Raw genomic sequence first — 16,547 nt, 5'->3', positions numbered from 1 at the left:
ATCCAACAATTCCACATCTATCATGATATAGTTGAGGACGGGGTTAGGGAAATTATATAGAGCTGGGGACGGGGTTAGGGAAATTATATACAGCTGAGGACGGGGTTAGGGAAATGATATAGAGCTGGGGACGGGGTTAGGGAAATTATATACAGCTGAGGACGGGGTTAGGGAAATGATATAGAGCTGGGGACGGGGTTAGGGAAATTATATACAGCTGAGGACGGGGTTAGGGAAATTATATACAGCTGAGGACGGGGTTAGGGAAATTATATATAGTTGAGGACGTGGTTAGGGAAATTATATATAGTTGAGGACGGGGTTAGGGAAATTATATATAGTTGAGGACGTGGTTAGGGAATTATATACAGCTGAGGACGGGGTTAGGGAAATTATATATAGTTGAGGACGGGGTTAGGGAAATTATATATAGTTGAGGACGTGGTTAGGGAATTATATACAGCTGAGGACGGGGTTAGGGAAATTATATATAGTTGAGGACGTGGTTAGGGAAATGATATAGAGTTGAGGATGGGGTTAGGGAAATGATATAGAGTTGAGGACGGGGTTAGGGAAATGATATAGAGTTGAGGACGGGGTTAGGGAAATTATATAGAGTTGAGGACGGGGTTAGGGAAATTATATAGAGCTGAGAGACGGGGTTAGGGAAATGATATACAGCTGAGAGACGGGGTTAGGGAAATGATATACAGCTGAGAGATGGGGTTAGGGAAATTATATACAGCTGAGAGACGGGGTTAGGGAAATTATATACAGCTGAGAGACGGGGTTAGGGAATCAAATCAAATCAAATCAAATGTCATTGGTCACATACACATGGTTAACAGATGTTATTGATCACATACAAATGGTAAGCAGATGTTATTGATCACATGCAGATGTTATTGGTCACATACACATGGTAAGCAGATGTTATTGGTCACATACACATGGTTAGCAGATGTTAATGGTCACATACACATGGTTAGCAGATGTTATTGGTCACATACACATGGTTAGCGGATGTTAATGGTCACATACACATGGTTAGCAGATATTATTGGTCACATACACATGGTTAGCAGATGTTATTGGTCACATACACATGGTTAGCAGATGTTATTGATCACATACACATGGTTAGCAGATATTATTGATCACATACACATGGTTAGCAGATATTATTGATCACATACACATGGTTAGCAGATGTTATTGATCACATACACATGGTTAGCAGATGTTATTGGTCACATACACATGGTAAGCAGATGTTATTGGTCACATACACATGGTAAGCAGATGTTATTGGTCACATACACATGGTAAGCAGATGTTATTGGTCACATACACATGGTAAGCAGATGTTATTGGTCACATACACATGGTTAGCAGATATTATTGGTCACATACACATGGTTAGCAGATGTTATTGTGAGTGTGGTGCTTCTATTTCTGACTGTGCAGCAATATCCGACAAGTAATCCAACAACTCCACAACAGACATACAGTTGAAGTCAGAAGTTTACATACACCTTAGGCAAATACATTTAAACTGAGTTTTTCACAATTCCTGACTTTTAATCCTAGTAAAAATTCCCTGTCTTAGGTCAGTTAGAATCACAACTTTATTTTAAGAATATGAAGTGTCAGAATTAATAGTAAAGAGAATTATTTATTTAAGCTTTAATTTCTTTCATCACATTCCCAGTGGGTCAGAAGTTTCCATACACTCAATAAGTATTTGGTAGCATTGCCTTTAAAATGTGTAATTGGGTCAAACGTTTCAGGTGGCCTTCCAACAATAAGTTGGGTGAATTTTGGCCCATTCCTTCTGAAAGAGCTGGTGTAACTGAATCAGGTTTGTCGGCCTCCTTGCCAGGGCTTTGTGATGGCCACTCCAATACCTTGACTGTGTTGTCCTTAAGCCGTTTTACCACAACTTTGAAAGTATGCTTGGGGTCATTGTCCATTTGGAAGACCCATCTGCGGCCAAGCTTTAACTTCCTGACTGATGTCTTGAGATGTTGCTTCAATAAATACACATCATTTTACCTCCTCATGATGCCATCTATTTTGTGAAGTGCACTACTCCCTCCTGCAGCAAAGCACCCCCACAAAATGATTCTGCCACCCCCGTGCATCACGGTTAGGATGGTGTTCTTCGGCTTGCAACCCTCCCCCTTTTTCATCCAAACATAACAATGGTCATTATGCTCAAACAGTTATATTTTTGTTTCATCAGACCAGAGGACATTCCTCCAAAAAGTATGATCTTTGTCCCCATGTGCAGTTGCAAACCGTAGTCTGGCTTTTTTATGGTGGTTTTGGAGCAGTGGCTTCTTCCTTGCTGAGCGGCCTTTCAGGTTATGACCATATAGGACTTGTTTTACTGTGGATATAGATACTTTTGTACCTGTTTCCTCCAACATCTTCACAAGGTCCTTTGTTGTTGTTCTGGGATTGATTTGCACTTTTCGCACCTAAGTACATTCATCCCTAAGAGACAGAATGCATCTTCTTCCTGAATGGTATGATGGCTGCGTGGTCCCATGGTGTTTATACTTGCGTACTATTGTTTGTACAGATGAACGTGGTACCTTCAGGCGTTTGGAAATTGCTCCCAAGGATGAACCAGACTTGTGGAGGTCTACAATTCTTTTTCTGAGGTCTTGGCTGATTTCTTTTGATTTTCCCATGATGTCAAGCAAAGAGGCACTGAGTTGGAAGGTAGGCCTTGAAATACATCCACAGGTACACCTCCAATTGATTCAAATAATGTCAATTAGCCTATCAGAAGCTTCTAAAGCCATAACATAATTTTCTGGAATTTTCCAAGCCGTTTAAAAACACACTCTACTCAGTTTATATATACTTTTGACCCACTGGAATTGTGATACTGTGAATTATATGTGAAATAATCTGTCTGTAAACAATTGTTGGAAAAATGTATTGTGTCATGCACAAAGTAGATGTTCTAAGAGTCTTGCCAAAACTATAGTTTGTTAACAAGACATTTGTGGAGTTGTTGAAAATTAGTTTTGATGACTGCAACCTAAGTGTATGTAAACTTATAACTTCAACTGTACCTAACACACGCAAATCTAAGTAAAGGGATGGAAAAAGAAAATATACACATAAAAAAATGGATGAGCCTTGACCAACCGGCATGTGTATCATGATGCATGGTATAAAATACACTATATACATATGAGAGGAGAAATGCAAGATATGTGAACATTATTAAAGTGACTAGTTATCCATTTATTAAATTGGCCAAGTCTGTATGTAGGCAGCTTCTCTGTGTTAGTGATGGCTGTTTAACAATCTGATGGCTTTGAGAAGCAATTTTTCAATCTCTCTGTCCCAGCTTTGATGCACCTGTACTGACCAAATCTTCTGGATGGTAACGGGGTGAACAGGCAGTGGCTCAGGTGGTTGATGTCCTTGATGATTATTTTTGCCTTCCCGTGACATTGGGTGCTGTAGGTATCCTGGAGGGCAGGTAGTTTGCCAACCACCCTTTGGAGAGCCCTGCAGTTGTGGGCGGTGTAGTTGCCGTACCGGGTGGTGATACAGCCCGACAGGATGCTCTAAGTCTCAAAACGTTTGTGAGGGTTTTAGGTGACAAGCCAAGGTTGAAGAGGCACTACCACACTGTCACATCATTTCAGTTTGTCCGTGATGTGTACGCCAAGGAACTTTAAACCTTCTCCACTGCTTTCCTGTTGATTTGAATGGGGAAACAGCTCCCTCTGCTGTTTCCTGAAGTCCACGACTTTTGTTTTGTTGACGTTGAGTGTTATTTTCCTGACACCACACTCCGAGTGCCCTCACCTCCTCCCTATAGGCTGTCTCATCATTGTTGGTAATCAAGTCCAGGACCCAATTGCACAGGGAGGTGTTATAACCCAGGGCTTCAAGCTTAATGATGAGCTTTGAGGGTACTATGGTGTTGAATGCTGAGCTGTAGTCAATGAACAGCATTCTTACGTAGGTATTCCTCTTGTCCAGATGGGAAAGGGCAGTGTGCAGTGTGATGGCGATTGCATCGTCTGTGGACTTTTGGGGCGGTAAGTAAATTGAAGTGGGTCTAGGGTGACATGGTGATATGATCCTTGACTATTCTCTCAAAGCACTTCATGATGACAGAAGTGAGAGCTACGGGGCAATAATCATTTTGTTCAGTTACCGTTGCCTGTTTGGTAACAGGAACAATGGTGGCCATCTTGAAGCATGTGGGGACAGCAGACTGGGATAGGGAGAGATTGAATATGTCCGTAAACACACCAGCCAGCTGGTCTGCGCTTGCTCTGAGGACGCGGCTAAGGATACCGTCTGGCACGGCAGCCTTGCGAGGGTTAACACGTTTAAATGTCTTACTCACGTCGGCCATGGAGAATGAGAGCCCACAGTCCTTGGTAGCGGGCCGCGTCGGTGCCACTCTATTATCCTCAAAGCGGGCAAAGAAGGTGTTTAGTTTGTCTGGAAGCAAGGCCACGGTGTCTGTGACGTTGCTGGTTATCTTTTTGGTTTTCCTTGTATAATCCGTGATTGTCTGAAGACCCTGCCACATATGTCTCGTGTCTGAGCCGAATTGCGACTCCACTTTGTCTCTATACTGACTTTTTGCTTGTTTGATTGCCTTGCAGAGGGACTAACTACACTGTTTGTATTCGGCCATATTCCCAGTCACCTTTCCATGGTGAAATGCGGGGGTTCGCCCTTTCAGTTTTGTGTTAATGCTGCCATCTATCCACAGTTTCTGGTTAGGGTAGGTTTTAATAGTCACAGTGGGTACAACATCTCCGATGCACTTCCTTATAAAGTCTCACACCCAATCAGTGTATAAATCAATATTATTCTCTGAGGCTACCCAGATCATGTCCCAGTTCGCGTGATCAAAACAATCTTGAAGCGTGTATTCCGAATGGTCAGACCAGCATTGAATAGTCTTTATCACGGATACATTCTTTTTGAGTTTCTGCCTATAGGAAGGAAGGAGCGAAATGGAGTCGTGGTCAGATTTGCCGTAAGGAGGTTAGAGGAAGGCCTTGTATGCATCACGGAAGTTAGAGTAGCTGTGATCCAGTGTTTGCCAGCGTGAGTGCTCCAATCAATTTAGGTAGCCTTGTTTTTAAATTTGCTTTGTTAAAATCCCCAGCTACAATAAATGCAGCCTCAGGATATATGGTTTCCAGTTTTCATAAAGTCCAGGGATGTTCCTTGAGGGCTGTTGTGGTATCGGCTTGAGGGGGGATATACAGGGCTGTGTGACAATAACCGACGAGAATTCTCTTGGGATATGGTCGGCATTTGATTGTGAGGAATTCGAGGTCAGGTGAACAAAAGGACTTGAGTTCCTGTATGTTGTTACAATTACACCATGAGTCGTTAATCATGAATAGCATACACCACTGCCTTTCTTCCCGGAGAGATTATTATTTCTGTCAGAGAAACGCACAAAAAATCCCGGTGGTACCGACTTCAACAGTATATCCCGAGAGAGCCATGTTTCCGTGAAACAAAGTATGTTACAATCCTTGATGTCTGTTTGGAAAGCAACCCATGCCCTCATTTTGTCTACCTTGTTCTCTAGAGACTGGACATTAGTGAGTAATATACTTGGAAGCGGTGGGTGGTGTCTGAAGTCTGACCAGAAGACCGCTCCGTCTTCCTCTTCTGCAGCGAAGTTGTTTTGGGTCAACCTCTGGAATCAGTTCAAATGCCCTGGGTGGTTCAGACATAGGATCCATACATTTACATTTTAGTCATTTAGCAGACGCTCTTATCCAGAGCGACTTACAGTAGAGTGCATACATTATTTTATTATTATTATTACATTTTTTTTACATTTTATTACATTTTACATACTGAGACAAGGATATCCCTACCGGCCAAACCCTCCCTAACCCGGACGACGCTATGCCAATTGTGCGTCGCCCCACGGACCTCCCGTTTGCGGCCGGCTTCGACAGAGCCTGGGCGCGAACCCAGCCCAGCCTGGGCGCGAACCCAGAGACTCTGGTGGCGCAGCTAGCACTGCGATGCAGTGCCCTAGACCACTGCGCCACCCGGGAGGTCGAAGTGATCCACTTAGAGAAAGTCGTATTCCTGGTCGTAGTGTAGTGCTGGTAAGTTGACGTCGCTCTGATATCCAATAGTTCTTCCCAGCTGTATGTAATAACACTTAAGATTTTCTGTGTTAACAATGCAATAAATAATACATAAAAAATTAAATACTGCAAAGTTTCTTAAGGACTAGAAGGCTGCAACTGAGATTGAGACTGAGACTGAGACTGAGACAGAGACAGAGACAGAGACAGAGACAGAGACAGAGACAGAGACAGAGACAGAGTCTGAGACTGAGACTGAGTCTGAGACTGAGACTGAGGCTGAGACTGAAGCTAAGGCTGAGACAGAGACAGAGACAGAGACAGAGACAGAGACAGAGACAGAGACAGAGACAGAGACAGGCAGAAGCTGAGGTTGAGGCTGAGAATAAGGCCTGGTGTGCTGCTGTTTGTTCAGATTGTTTACCAGCAGAGCTGCATGCCTGACCTTGGGAGAGGAATCAAGCTTTCCTTGGGCACCACATAGTTTTCCCTCCTCCTCCTCCTCCTCCTCCTCCTCCTCCTCCTCCTCCTCCTCCTCCTCCTCTCCTCCATTTTACCTTCTCTGTATTATTCACACGGGAGATAGAGGGAGTGGGAGAGAGAGGGAGTGGGATATAGAGGGAGAGAGAAAGAAAGAAAGAGAGAACTGAGGTCATAACATTTTTGTTTCACTAAAGTCACATGCTCAATGCAGAATATAAAAAGTAATATGACCAACTATTATCCTCCTCTCCTCCTAGATATTATCCTCCTCTCCTCCTAGATATTATCCTCCTCTCCTCCTAGATATTATCCTCCTCTCCTCCTAGATATTATCCTCCTCTCCTCCTAGATATTATCCTCCTATCCTCCTAGATATTATCCTCCTCTCCTCCTAGATATTATCCTCCTCTCCTCCTAGATATTATCCTCCTCTCCTCCTAGATATTATCCTCCTCTCCTCCTAGATATTATCCTCCTCTCCTCCTAGATATTATCCTCCTCTCCTCCTAGATATTATCCTCCTCTCCTCCTAGATATTATCCTCCTCTCATTCCTAGATATTGACCTCCTCTCTTCCTAGATATTATCCTCCTCTCCTCCTAGATATTATCCTCCTCTCCTCCTAGATATTATCCTCCTCTCCTCCTAGATATTATCCTCCTCCTAGATATTATCCTCCTAGATATTATCCTCCTCCTAGATATTATCCTCCTCCTAGATATTATCCTCCTCCTAGATATTATCCTCCTCTCCTCCTAGATATTATCCTCCTCCTAGATATTATCCTCCTCCTAGATATTATCCTCCTCTCCTCCTAGATATTACCCTCCTCCTAGATATTATCCTCCTCTCCTCCTAGATATTGTCCTTCTCTCCTCCTAGATATTATCCTCCTCCTAGATATTATCCTCCTCTCCTCCTAGATATTATCCTCCTCCTAGATATTATCCTCCTCCTAGATATTATCCTCCTCTCCTCCTAGATATTATCCTCCTCCTAGATATTATCCTAATCTACTCCTAGATATTATCCTCCTCCTAGATATTATCCTCCTCTCCTCCTAGATATTATCCTCCTCTCCTCCTTGATAAAATCCTCATCTCCTCCTAGATATTATCCTCCTCTCCTCCTAGATATTATCCTCCTCTCCTCCTAGATATTATCCTCCTCCTAGATATTATCCTCCTCCTAGATATTATCCTCCTCTCCTCCTAGATATTATCCTCCTCCTAGATATTATCCTAATCTACTCCTAGATATTATCCTCCTCCTAGATATTATCCTCCTCTCCTCCTAGATATTATCCTCCTCTCCTCCTAGATATTATCCTCATCTCCTCCTAGATATTATCCTCATCTCCTAGATATTATCCTCCTCTGCTCCAAGATATTATCCTCCTCTCCTCCTAGATATTATCATCCTCTCCTCCTAGATAGTACCCTCCTCCTAGATATTATCCTCCTCTCCTCCTAGATATTATCCTCTTCCTAGATATTATCCTCCTCCTAGATATTATCCTCCTCTCTTCCTAGATATTATCCTCCTCTCCTCCTAGATATTATCCTCCTCTCCTCCTAGATATTATCCTCCTCTCCTCCTAGATATTATCCTCCTCCTAGATATTATCCTCCTCCTAGATATTATCCTCCTCCTAGATATTATCCTCCTCCTAGATATTATCCTCCTCTCCTCCTAGATATTATCCTCCTCTCCTCCTAGATATTATCCTCCTCCTAGATATTATCCTCCTCCTAGATATTATGCTCCTCCTAGATATTATCCTCCTCCTAGATATTATCCTCCTCCTAGATATTATCCTCCTCCTAGATATTATCCTCCTCCTAGATATTATCCTCCTCTCCTCCTAGATATTATCCTCCTCTCCTCTTAGATATTATCCTCCTCCTAGATATTATCCTCCTCCTAGATATTATCCTCCTCTCCTCCTAGATATTATCCTCCTCTCCTCCTAGATATTATCATCCTCTCCTCCTAGATAGTACCCTCCTCCTAGATATTATCCTCCTCTCCTCCTAGATATTATCCTCCTCCTAGATATTATCCTCCTCCTAGATATTATCCTCCTCTCCTCCTAGATATTATCCTCCTCTCCTCCTAGATATTATCCTCCTCTCCTCCTAGATATTATCCTCCTCCTAGATATTATCCTCCTCTCCTCCTAGATATAATACTCCTCTCCTCCTAGATATTATCCTCGTCTCCTCCTAGATATTATCCTGCTCTCCTCCTAGATATTATCCTTCTGTCACGTTCCTGACCTGTTTTCTGTTGTTTTGTATGTGTTTAGTCGGTCAGGGCGTGAGTTGGGTTTGGCATTCTATGTTATGTCTATCTATGTTGGTTAATGGGTGACCTGATATGGTTCTCAATTAGAGGCAGGTGGTTTACGTTTCCTCTGATTGAGAGCCATATTAAGGTAGGTTGTTTCACATTGTTTGTTGTGGGTGGTTGTCTCCTGTGTTTGTATGTTGGTACCACATGGGACTGTATCGTTCGTTCGTTTGTTTTGTAGTCTGTACCTGTTCGTGCGTTCTTCGTTGTATGTAAGTTCTCATGTCCAGGTCTGTCTACGTCGTTTTGTTATTTTGTTAATTATCAAGTGTAGTTCGTTTTTTTCATCTTGTTTAATAAAGTCATTATGTCAAACTACCACGCTGCATATTGGTCATCCGATCCCTCTCTCCTCTCCTCGTCCGAGGAGGAGGAGGAGCTAGAGATTCGTTACACCTCCTCTCCTCCTAGATATTATCCTCCTCCTAGATATTATCCTCCTCTCCTCCTAGATATTATCCTCCTCCTAGATATTATCCTCCTCTCCTCCTAGATATTATCCTCCTCCTAGATATTATCCTCCTCTCCTCCTAGATATTATCCTCCTAGATATTATCCTCCTCTCCTCCTAGATATTATCCTCCTCTCCTCCTAGATATTATCCTCCTCTCCTCCTAGATATTATCCTCCTAGATATTATCCTCCTCTCCTCCTAGATATTATCCTCCTCTCCTCCTAGATATTATCCTCCTAGATATTATCCTCCTCTCCTCCTAGATATTATCCTCCTCCTAGATATTATCCTCCTCTCCTCCTAGATATTATCCTCCTCCTAGATATTATCCTCCTCCTAGATATTATCCTCCTCCTAGATATTATCCTCCTCTCCTCCTAGATATTATCCTCCTCTCCTCCTAGATATTATCCTCCTAGATATTATCCTCCTCTCCTCCTAGATATTATCCTCCTCTCCTCCTAGATATTATCCTCCTAGATATTATCCTCCTCTCCTCCTAGATATTATCCTCCTCTCCTCCTAGATATTATCCTCCTAGATATTATCCTCCTCTCCTCCTAGATATTATCCTCCTCTCCTCCTAGATATTATCCTCCTAGATATTATCCTCCTCTCCTCCTAGATATTATCCTCCTCCTAAATATTTTCCTCCTCTCCTCCTAGATATTATCCTCCTCCTAGATATTATCCTCCTCTCCTCCTAGATATTATCCTCCTCTCCTCCTAGATATTTTCCTCCTCCGAGATATTATCCTCCTCTCCTCCTAGATATTAGCCTCCTCTCCTCCTAGATATTATCCTCATCTCCTCCTAGATATTATCCTCCTCTTCTCCAAGATAGTATCCTCATCTCCTCCTAGATATTATCCTCCTCTCCTCCTAGATATTATCCTTCTCTCCTCCTAGATATTATCCTCATCTCCTCCTAGATATTATCCTCCTCTCCTCCTAGATATTATCCTCATCTCCTCCTAGATATTATCCTCCTCTCCTCCTAGATAGTATCCTCCTCCTAGATATTATCCTCCTCTCCTCCTAGATAGTATCCTCCTCCTAGATAGTATCCTCCTCCTAGATATTATCCTCCTCCTGGATATTATCCTCCTCCTAGATGTTATCCTCCTCTCCTCCTAGATGTTATCCTCCTCTCCTCCTAGACATTATCCTCCTCCTAGATGTTATCCTCCTCTTCTCCTAGATGTTATCCTCCTCTCCTCCTAGATATTATCCTCCTCCTAGATGTTATCCTCCTCTCCTCCTAGATATTATCCTCCTCCTAGATGTTATCCTCCTCCTAGATATTATCCTCCTCCTAGATATTATCCTCCTCTCCTCCTAGATTTTATCCTCCTCCTAGATGTTATCCTCCTCCTAGATATTATCCTCCTCCTAGATATTATCCTCCTCTCCTCCTAGATATTATCCTCCTCTCCTCCTAGATATTATCCTCCTCCTAGATATTATCCTCCTCCTAGATATTATCCTCCTCCTAGATGTTATCCTCCTCTCCTCCTAGATAGTATCCTCCTCTCCTCCTAGATAGTATCCTCCTCTCCTCCCAGATATTATCCTCCTCCTAGATATTATCCCCTTCTCCTCCTAGGTATTATCCTCCTCTCCTCCTAGATATTATCCTCCTCCTAGATATTATCCTCCTCTCCTCCTAGACAGTACCCTCCTCTCCTCCTAGATATTATTACATTTACATTTAAGTCATTTAGCAGACGCTCTTATCCAGAGCGACTTACAAATTGGTGCATTCACCTTATGACATCCAGTGGAACAGCCACTTTACAATAGTGCATCTAAATCTTTTAAGGGGGGGGGGGGTCAGAAGGATTGCTTTATCCTATCCTAGGTATTCCTTAAAGAGGTGGGGTTTCAGGTGACTCCGGAAGGTGGTGATTGACTCCGCTGTCCTGGCGTCGTGAGGGAGTTTGTTCCACCATTGGGGTGCCAGAGCAGCGAACAGTTTTGACTGGGCTGAGGGGACCTGTCATTCCTCAGTGGTAGGGAGGCGAGCAGGCCAGAGGTGAATGAACGCAGTGCCCTTGCTTGGGTGTAGGGCCTGATCAGAGCCTGAAGGTACTGAGGTGCCGTTCCCCTCACAGCTCCGTAGGCAAGCACCATGGTCTTGTAGCGGATGCGAGCTTCAACTGGAAGCCAGTGGAGAGAGCGGAGGAGCGGGGTGACGTGAGAGAACTTGGAAAGGTTGAACACCAGACGGGCTGCGGCGTTCTGGATGAGTTGTAGGGGTTTAATGGCACAGGCAGGGAGCCCAGCCAACAGCGAGTTGCAGTAATCCAGACGGGAGATGACAAGTGCCTGGATTAGGACCTGCGCCGCTTCCTGTGTGAGGCAGGGTCGTACTCTGCGGATGTTGTAGAGCATGAACCTACAGGAACAGGCCACCGCCTTGATGTTAGTTGAGAACGACAGGGTGTTGTCCAGGATCACGCCAAGGTTCTTAGCGCTCTGGGAGGAGGACACAATGGAGTTGTCAACCGTGATGGCGAGATCATGGAACGGGCAGTCCTTCCCCGGGAGGAAGAGCAGCTCCGTCTTGCCGAGGTTCAGCTTGAGGTGGTGATCCGTCATCCACACTGATATGTCTGCCAGACATGCAGAGATGCGATTCGCCACCTGGTCATCAGAAGGGGGAAAGGAGAAGATTAATTGTGTGTCGTCTGCATAGCAATGATAGGAGAGACCATGTGAGGTTATGACAGAGCCAAGTGACTTGGTGTATAGCGAGAATAGGAGAGGTTCTAGAACAGAGCCCTGGGGGACACCAGTGGTGAGAGCGCGTGGTGAGGAGACAGATTCTCGCCACGCCACCTGGTAGGAGCGACCTGTCAGGTAGGACGCAATCCAAGCATGGGCCGCGCCGGAGATGCCCAACTCGGAGAGGGTGGAGAGGAGGATCTGATGGTTCACAGTATCGAAGGCAGCCGGTAGGTCTAGAAGGATGAGAGCAGAGGAGAGAGAGTTAGCTTTAGCAGTGCGGAGCGCCTCCGTGATACAGAGAAGAGCAGTCTCAGTTGAATGACTAGTCTTGAAACCTGACTGATTTGGATCAAGAAGGTCATTCTGAGAGAGATAGCAGGAGAGCTGGCCAAGGACGGCACGTTCAAGAGTTTTGGAGAGAAAAGAAAGAAGGGATACTGGTCTGTAGTTGTTGACATCGGAGGGATCGAGTGTAGGTTTTTTCAGAAGGGGTGCAACTCTCGCTCTCTTGAAGACGGAAGGGACGTAGCCAGCGGTCAAGGATGAGTTGATGAGCGAGGTGAGGTAAGGGAGAAGGTCTCCGGAACTGGTCTGGAGAAGGGAGGAGGGGATAGGGTCAAGCGGGCAGGTTGTTGGGCGGCCGGCCGTCACAAGACGCGAGATTTCATCTGGAGAGAGAGGGGAGAAAGAGGTCAGAGCACAGGGTAGGGCAGTGTGAGCAGAACCAGCGGTGTCGTTTGACTTAGCAAACGAGGATCGGATGTCGTCGACCTTCATTTCAAAATGGTTGACGAAGTCATCTGCAGAGAGGGAGGAGGGGGGGGGGGGGGGGGAGGATTCAGGAGGGAGGAGAAGGTGGCAAAGAGCTTCCTAGGGTTAGAGGCAGATGCTTGGAATTTAGAGTGGTAGAAAGTGGCTTTAGCAGCAGAGACAGAAGAGGAAAATGTAGAGAGGAGGGAGAGAAAGGATGCCAGGTCCGCAGGGAGGCGAGTTTTCCTCCATTTCCGCTCGGCTGCCCGGAGCCCTGGTCTGTGAGCTCGCAATGAGTCGTCGAGCCACGGAGCAGGAGGGGAGGACCGAGCCGGCCTGGAGGATAGGGGACATAGAGAGTCAAAGGATGCAGAAAGGGAGGAGAGGAGGGTTGAGGAGGCAGAATCAGGAGATAGGTTGGAGAAGGTTTGAGCAGAGGGAAGAGATGATAGGATGGAAGAGGAGAGAGTAGCGGGGGAGAGAGAGCGAAGGTTGGGATGGCGCGATACCATCCGAGTAGGGGCAGTGTGGGAAGTGTTGGATGAGAGCGAGAGGGAAAAGGATACAAGGTAGTGGTCGGAGACTTGGAGGGGAGTTGCAATGAGGTTAGTGGAAGAACAGCATCTAGTAAAGATGAGGTCAAGCGTATTGCCTGCCTTGTGAGTAGGGGGGGAAGGTGAGTGGGCGAGGTCAAAAGAGGAGAGGAGTGGAAAGAAGGAGGCAGAGAGGAATGAGTCAAAGGTAGACGTGGGGAGGTTAAAGTCACCCAGAACTGTGAGAGGTGAGCCGTCCTCAGGAAAGGAGCTTATCAAGGCATCAAGCTCATTAATGAACTCTCCGAGGGAACCTGGAGGGCGATAAATGATAAGAATGTTAAGCTTGAAAGGGCTGGTAACTGTGACAGCATGGAATTCAAAGGAGGCGATAGACAGATGGGTAAGGGGAGAAAGAGAGAATGACCACTTGGGAGAGATGAGGATCCCGGTGCCACCACCCAGCTGACCAGAAGATCTCGGGGTGTGCGAGAACACGTGGGCAGACGAAGAGAGAGCAGTAGGAGTAGCAGTGTTATCTGTGACGATCCATGTTTCCGTCAGTGCCAAGAAGTCGAGGGACTGGAGGGAAGCATAGGCTGAGATGAACTCTGCCTTGTTGGCCGCAGATCGGCAGTTCCAGAGGCTACCGGAGACCTGGAACTCCACGTGGGTCGTGCGGGCTGGGACCACCAGGTTAGGGTGGCCGCGGCCACACGGTGTGAAGCGTTTGTATGGTCTGTGCAGAGAGGAGAGGACAGGGATAGACAGACACATAGTTGACAGGCTACAGAAGAGGCTACGCTAATGCAAAGGAGATTGGAATGACAAGTGAACTACACGTCTCGAATGTTCAGAAAGTTAAGCTTACGTTGCAAAAATCTTATTGACTAAAATGATACAGTACTGCTGAAGTAGGCTGGCTAGCAGTGGCTGCGTTGTTGGCTTTGTTTGAATGTGTAGCTGGCTAGGTAACCTCGATAGCTGTTTAGGAAACCCCGGTAACTGGCCAGATAATTAGTCTAAAACTACACAATTGTCTTAGATACAAGGACAGCAAAGACAACTATGTAGCTAGTTAACATTAGCTAGCTAACACTACCCTATTCAAATCGTTCCGTTGTAATGTAATAGTTTCTACAGTGCTGCTATTCGGTAGAAGTTGGCTAGCTAGCAGTGTTAGCAGTGTTAGCAGTATTGACTAGGTAGGAGAACGGCAGCGCGGCGGACGAAAATAGCTGGCTAGCTAACCGAAAATTACTCTAGACTACACAGTTATCTTAGATACAAGGACAGCAAAGACAACTATGTAGCTAGCTAACACTACACTAATCAAGTCGTTCCGTTGTTCCGTTGAATGTAATAGATTCTACAGTGCTGCTATTCGGTGGCTAGCTGGCTAGCTGGCAGTATTGATTACGTTACGTTACGTTAAAAGGACGAAAATAGCTGGCTAGCTAACCTAGAAAATCGCTGTAAACTACACAATTATCTTTGATACAAAGACGACTATGTAGCTAGCTAAGATCAAACAAATCAAACCGTTGTACTGTAATGAAATGAAGTGAAATTAAATGTGATACTACCTGTGGAGCGAAGCGGAATGCGACCGGGTTGTTGAATGCGGAAGTCTGGTTATCCTCCTCCTAGATGTTATCCTCCTCTCCTCCTAGATAGTATCCTCCTCTCCTCCTAGATATTATCCTCCTCTCCTCCTGGATATTATCCCCTTCCGAGATATTATCCTCCTCTCCTCCTAGATATTATCCTCCTCTCCTCCTAGATATTATCCTCCTCTCCTCCTGGATATTATCCTCCTCCTAGATGTTATCCTCCTCTCTTCCTATATATTATCCCCCTCTCCTCCTAGATATTATCCTCCTCTCCTCCTAGATATTATCCTCCTCTCCTCCTATATATTATCCCCCTCTCCTCCTAGATATTATCCTCTTCTCCTCCTAGATATTATCCTCCTCTCCTCCTGGATATTATCCTCCTCCTAGATATTATCCTCATCTCCTCCTAGATATTATCCTCCTCTCCTCCTAGATATTATCTTCCTAGATATTATCCTCCTCCTAGATATTATCCTCATCTCCTCCTAGATATTATCCTCCTCCTAGATATTATCCTCCTCCTAGATATTAACCTCCTCTCCTCCTAGATATTTTCCTCCTCTCCTCCTAGATATTATCCTCCTCTCTTCCTAGATATTATCCTCCTCTACTCCTAGATATTATCCTCCTCCTAGATATTATCCTCCTCCTAGATATTATCCTCCTCCTAGATATTATCCTCCTCTCCTCCTGGATATTATCCTCCTCTCCTCCTAGATATTATACTCATCTCCTCCTAGATATTATCCTCCTCCTAGATATTATCCTCCTCCTAGATATTATCCTCCTCTCCTCCTAGATATTATCCTCATCTCCTCCTAGATATTATCCTCCTCTCCTCCTAGATATTATCCTCCTCTCCTCCTAGATATTATCCTCATCTCCTCCTAGATATTATCCTCCTAGATATTATCCTCCTCTCCTCCTAGATATTATCCTCCTAGATATTATCCTCCTAGATATTAACCTCCTAGATATTATCCTCCTAGATATTATCCTCCTCTCCTCCTAGATATTATCCTCCTCCTAGATATTATCCTCCTCCTAGATATTATCCTCCTCCTAGATATTATCCTCCTCCTAGATATTATCCTCCTCTCCTCCTGGATATTATCCTCCTCTCCTCCTGGATATTATCCTCCTCTCCTCCTAGATATTATCCTCCTCTCCTCCTGGATATTATCCTCCTCCTGGATATTATCCTCCTCTCCTCCTAGATATTATCCTCCTCCTAGATATTATCCTCCTCTCCTCCTAGATATTATCCTCCTCCTAGATATTATCCTCCTCTCCTCCTAGATATTATCCTCCTCTCCTCCTAGATATTATCCTCCTCTCCTCCTTGATATTATCCTCCTCCTAGATGTTATCCTCCTCTCCTCCTAGATATTATCCTCCTCTCCTCCTAGATATTATCCTCCTCTCCTCCTAGATATTATCCTTCTCTCCTCATAGATATTATCCTCCTCCTAGATGTTATCCTCCTCTCCTCCTAGATATTATCCTTCTCTCC

Source organism: Salvelinus fontinalis, chromosome 3 (genome assembly GCF_029448725.1).
Source record: "Salvelinus fontinalis isolate EN_2023a chromosome 3, ASM2944872v1, whole genome shotgun sequence".
Lineage (NCBI taxonomy): Eukaryota > Metazoa > Chordata > Actinopteri > Salmoniformes > Salmonidae > Salvelinus > Salvelinus fontinalis.
The sequence above is the reverse complement of the archived record's forward strand: the minus strand, read 5'-3'. Positions refer to the sequence as shown.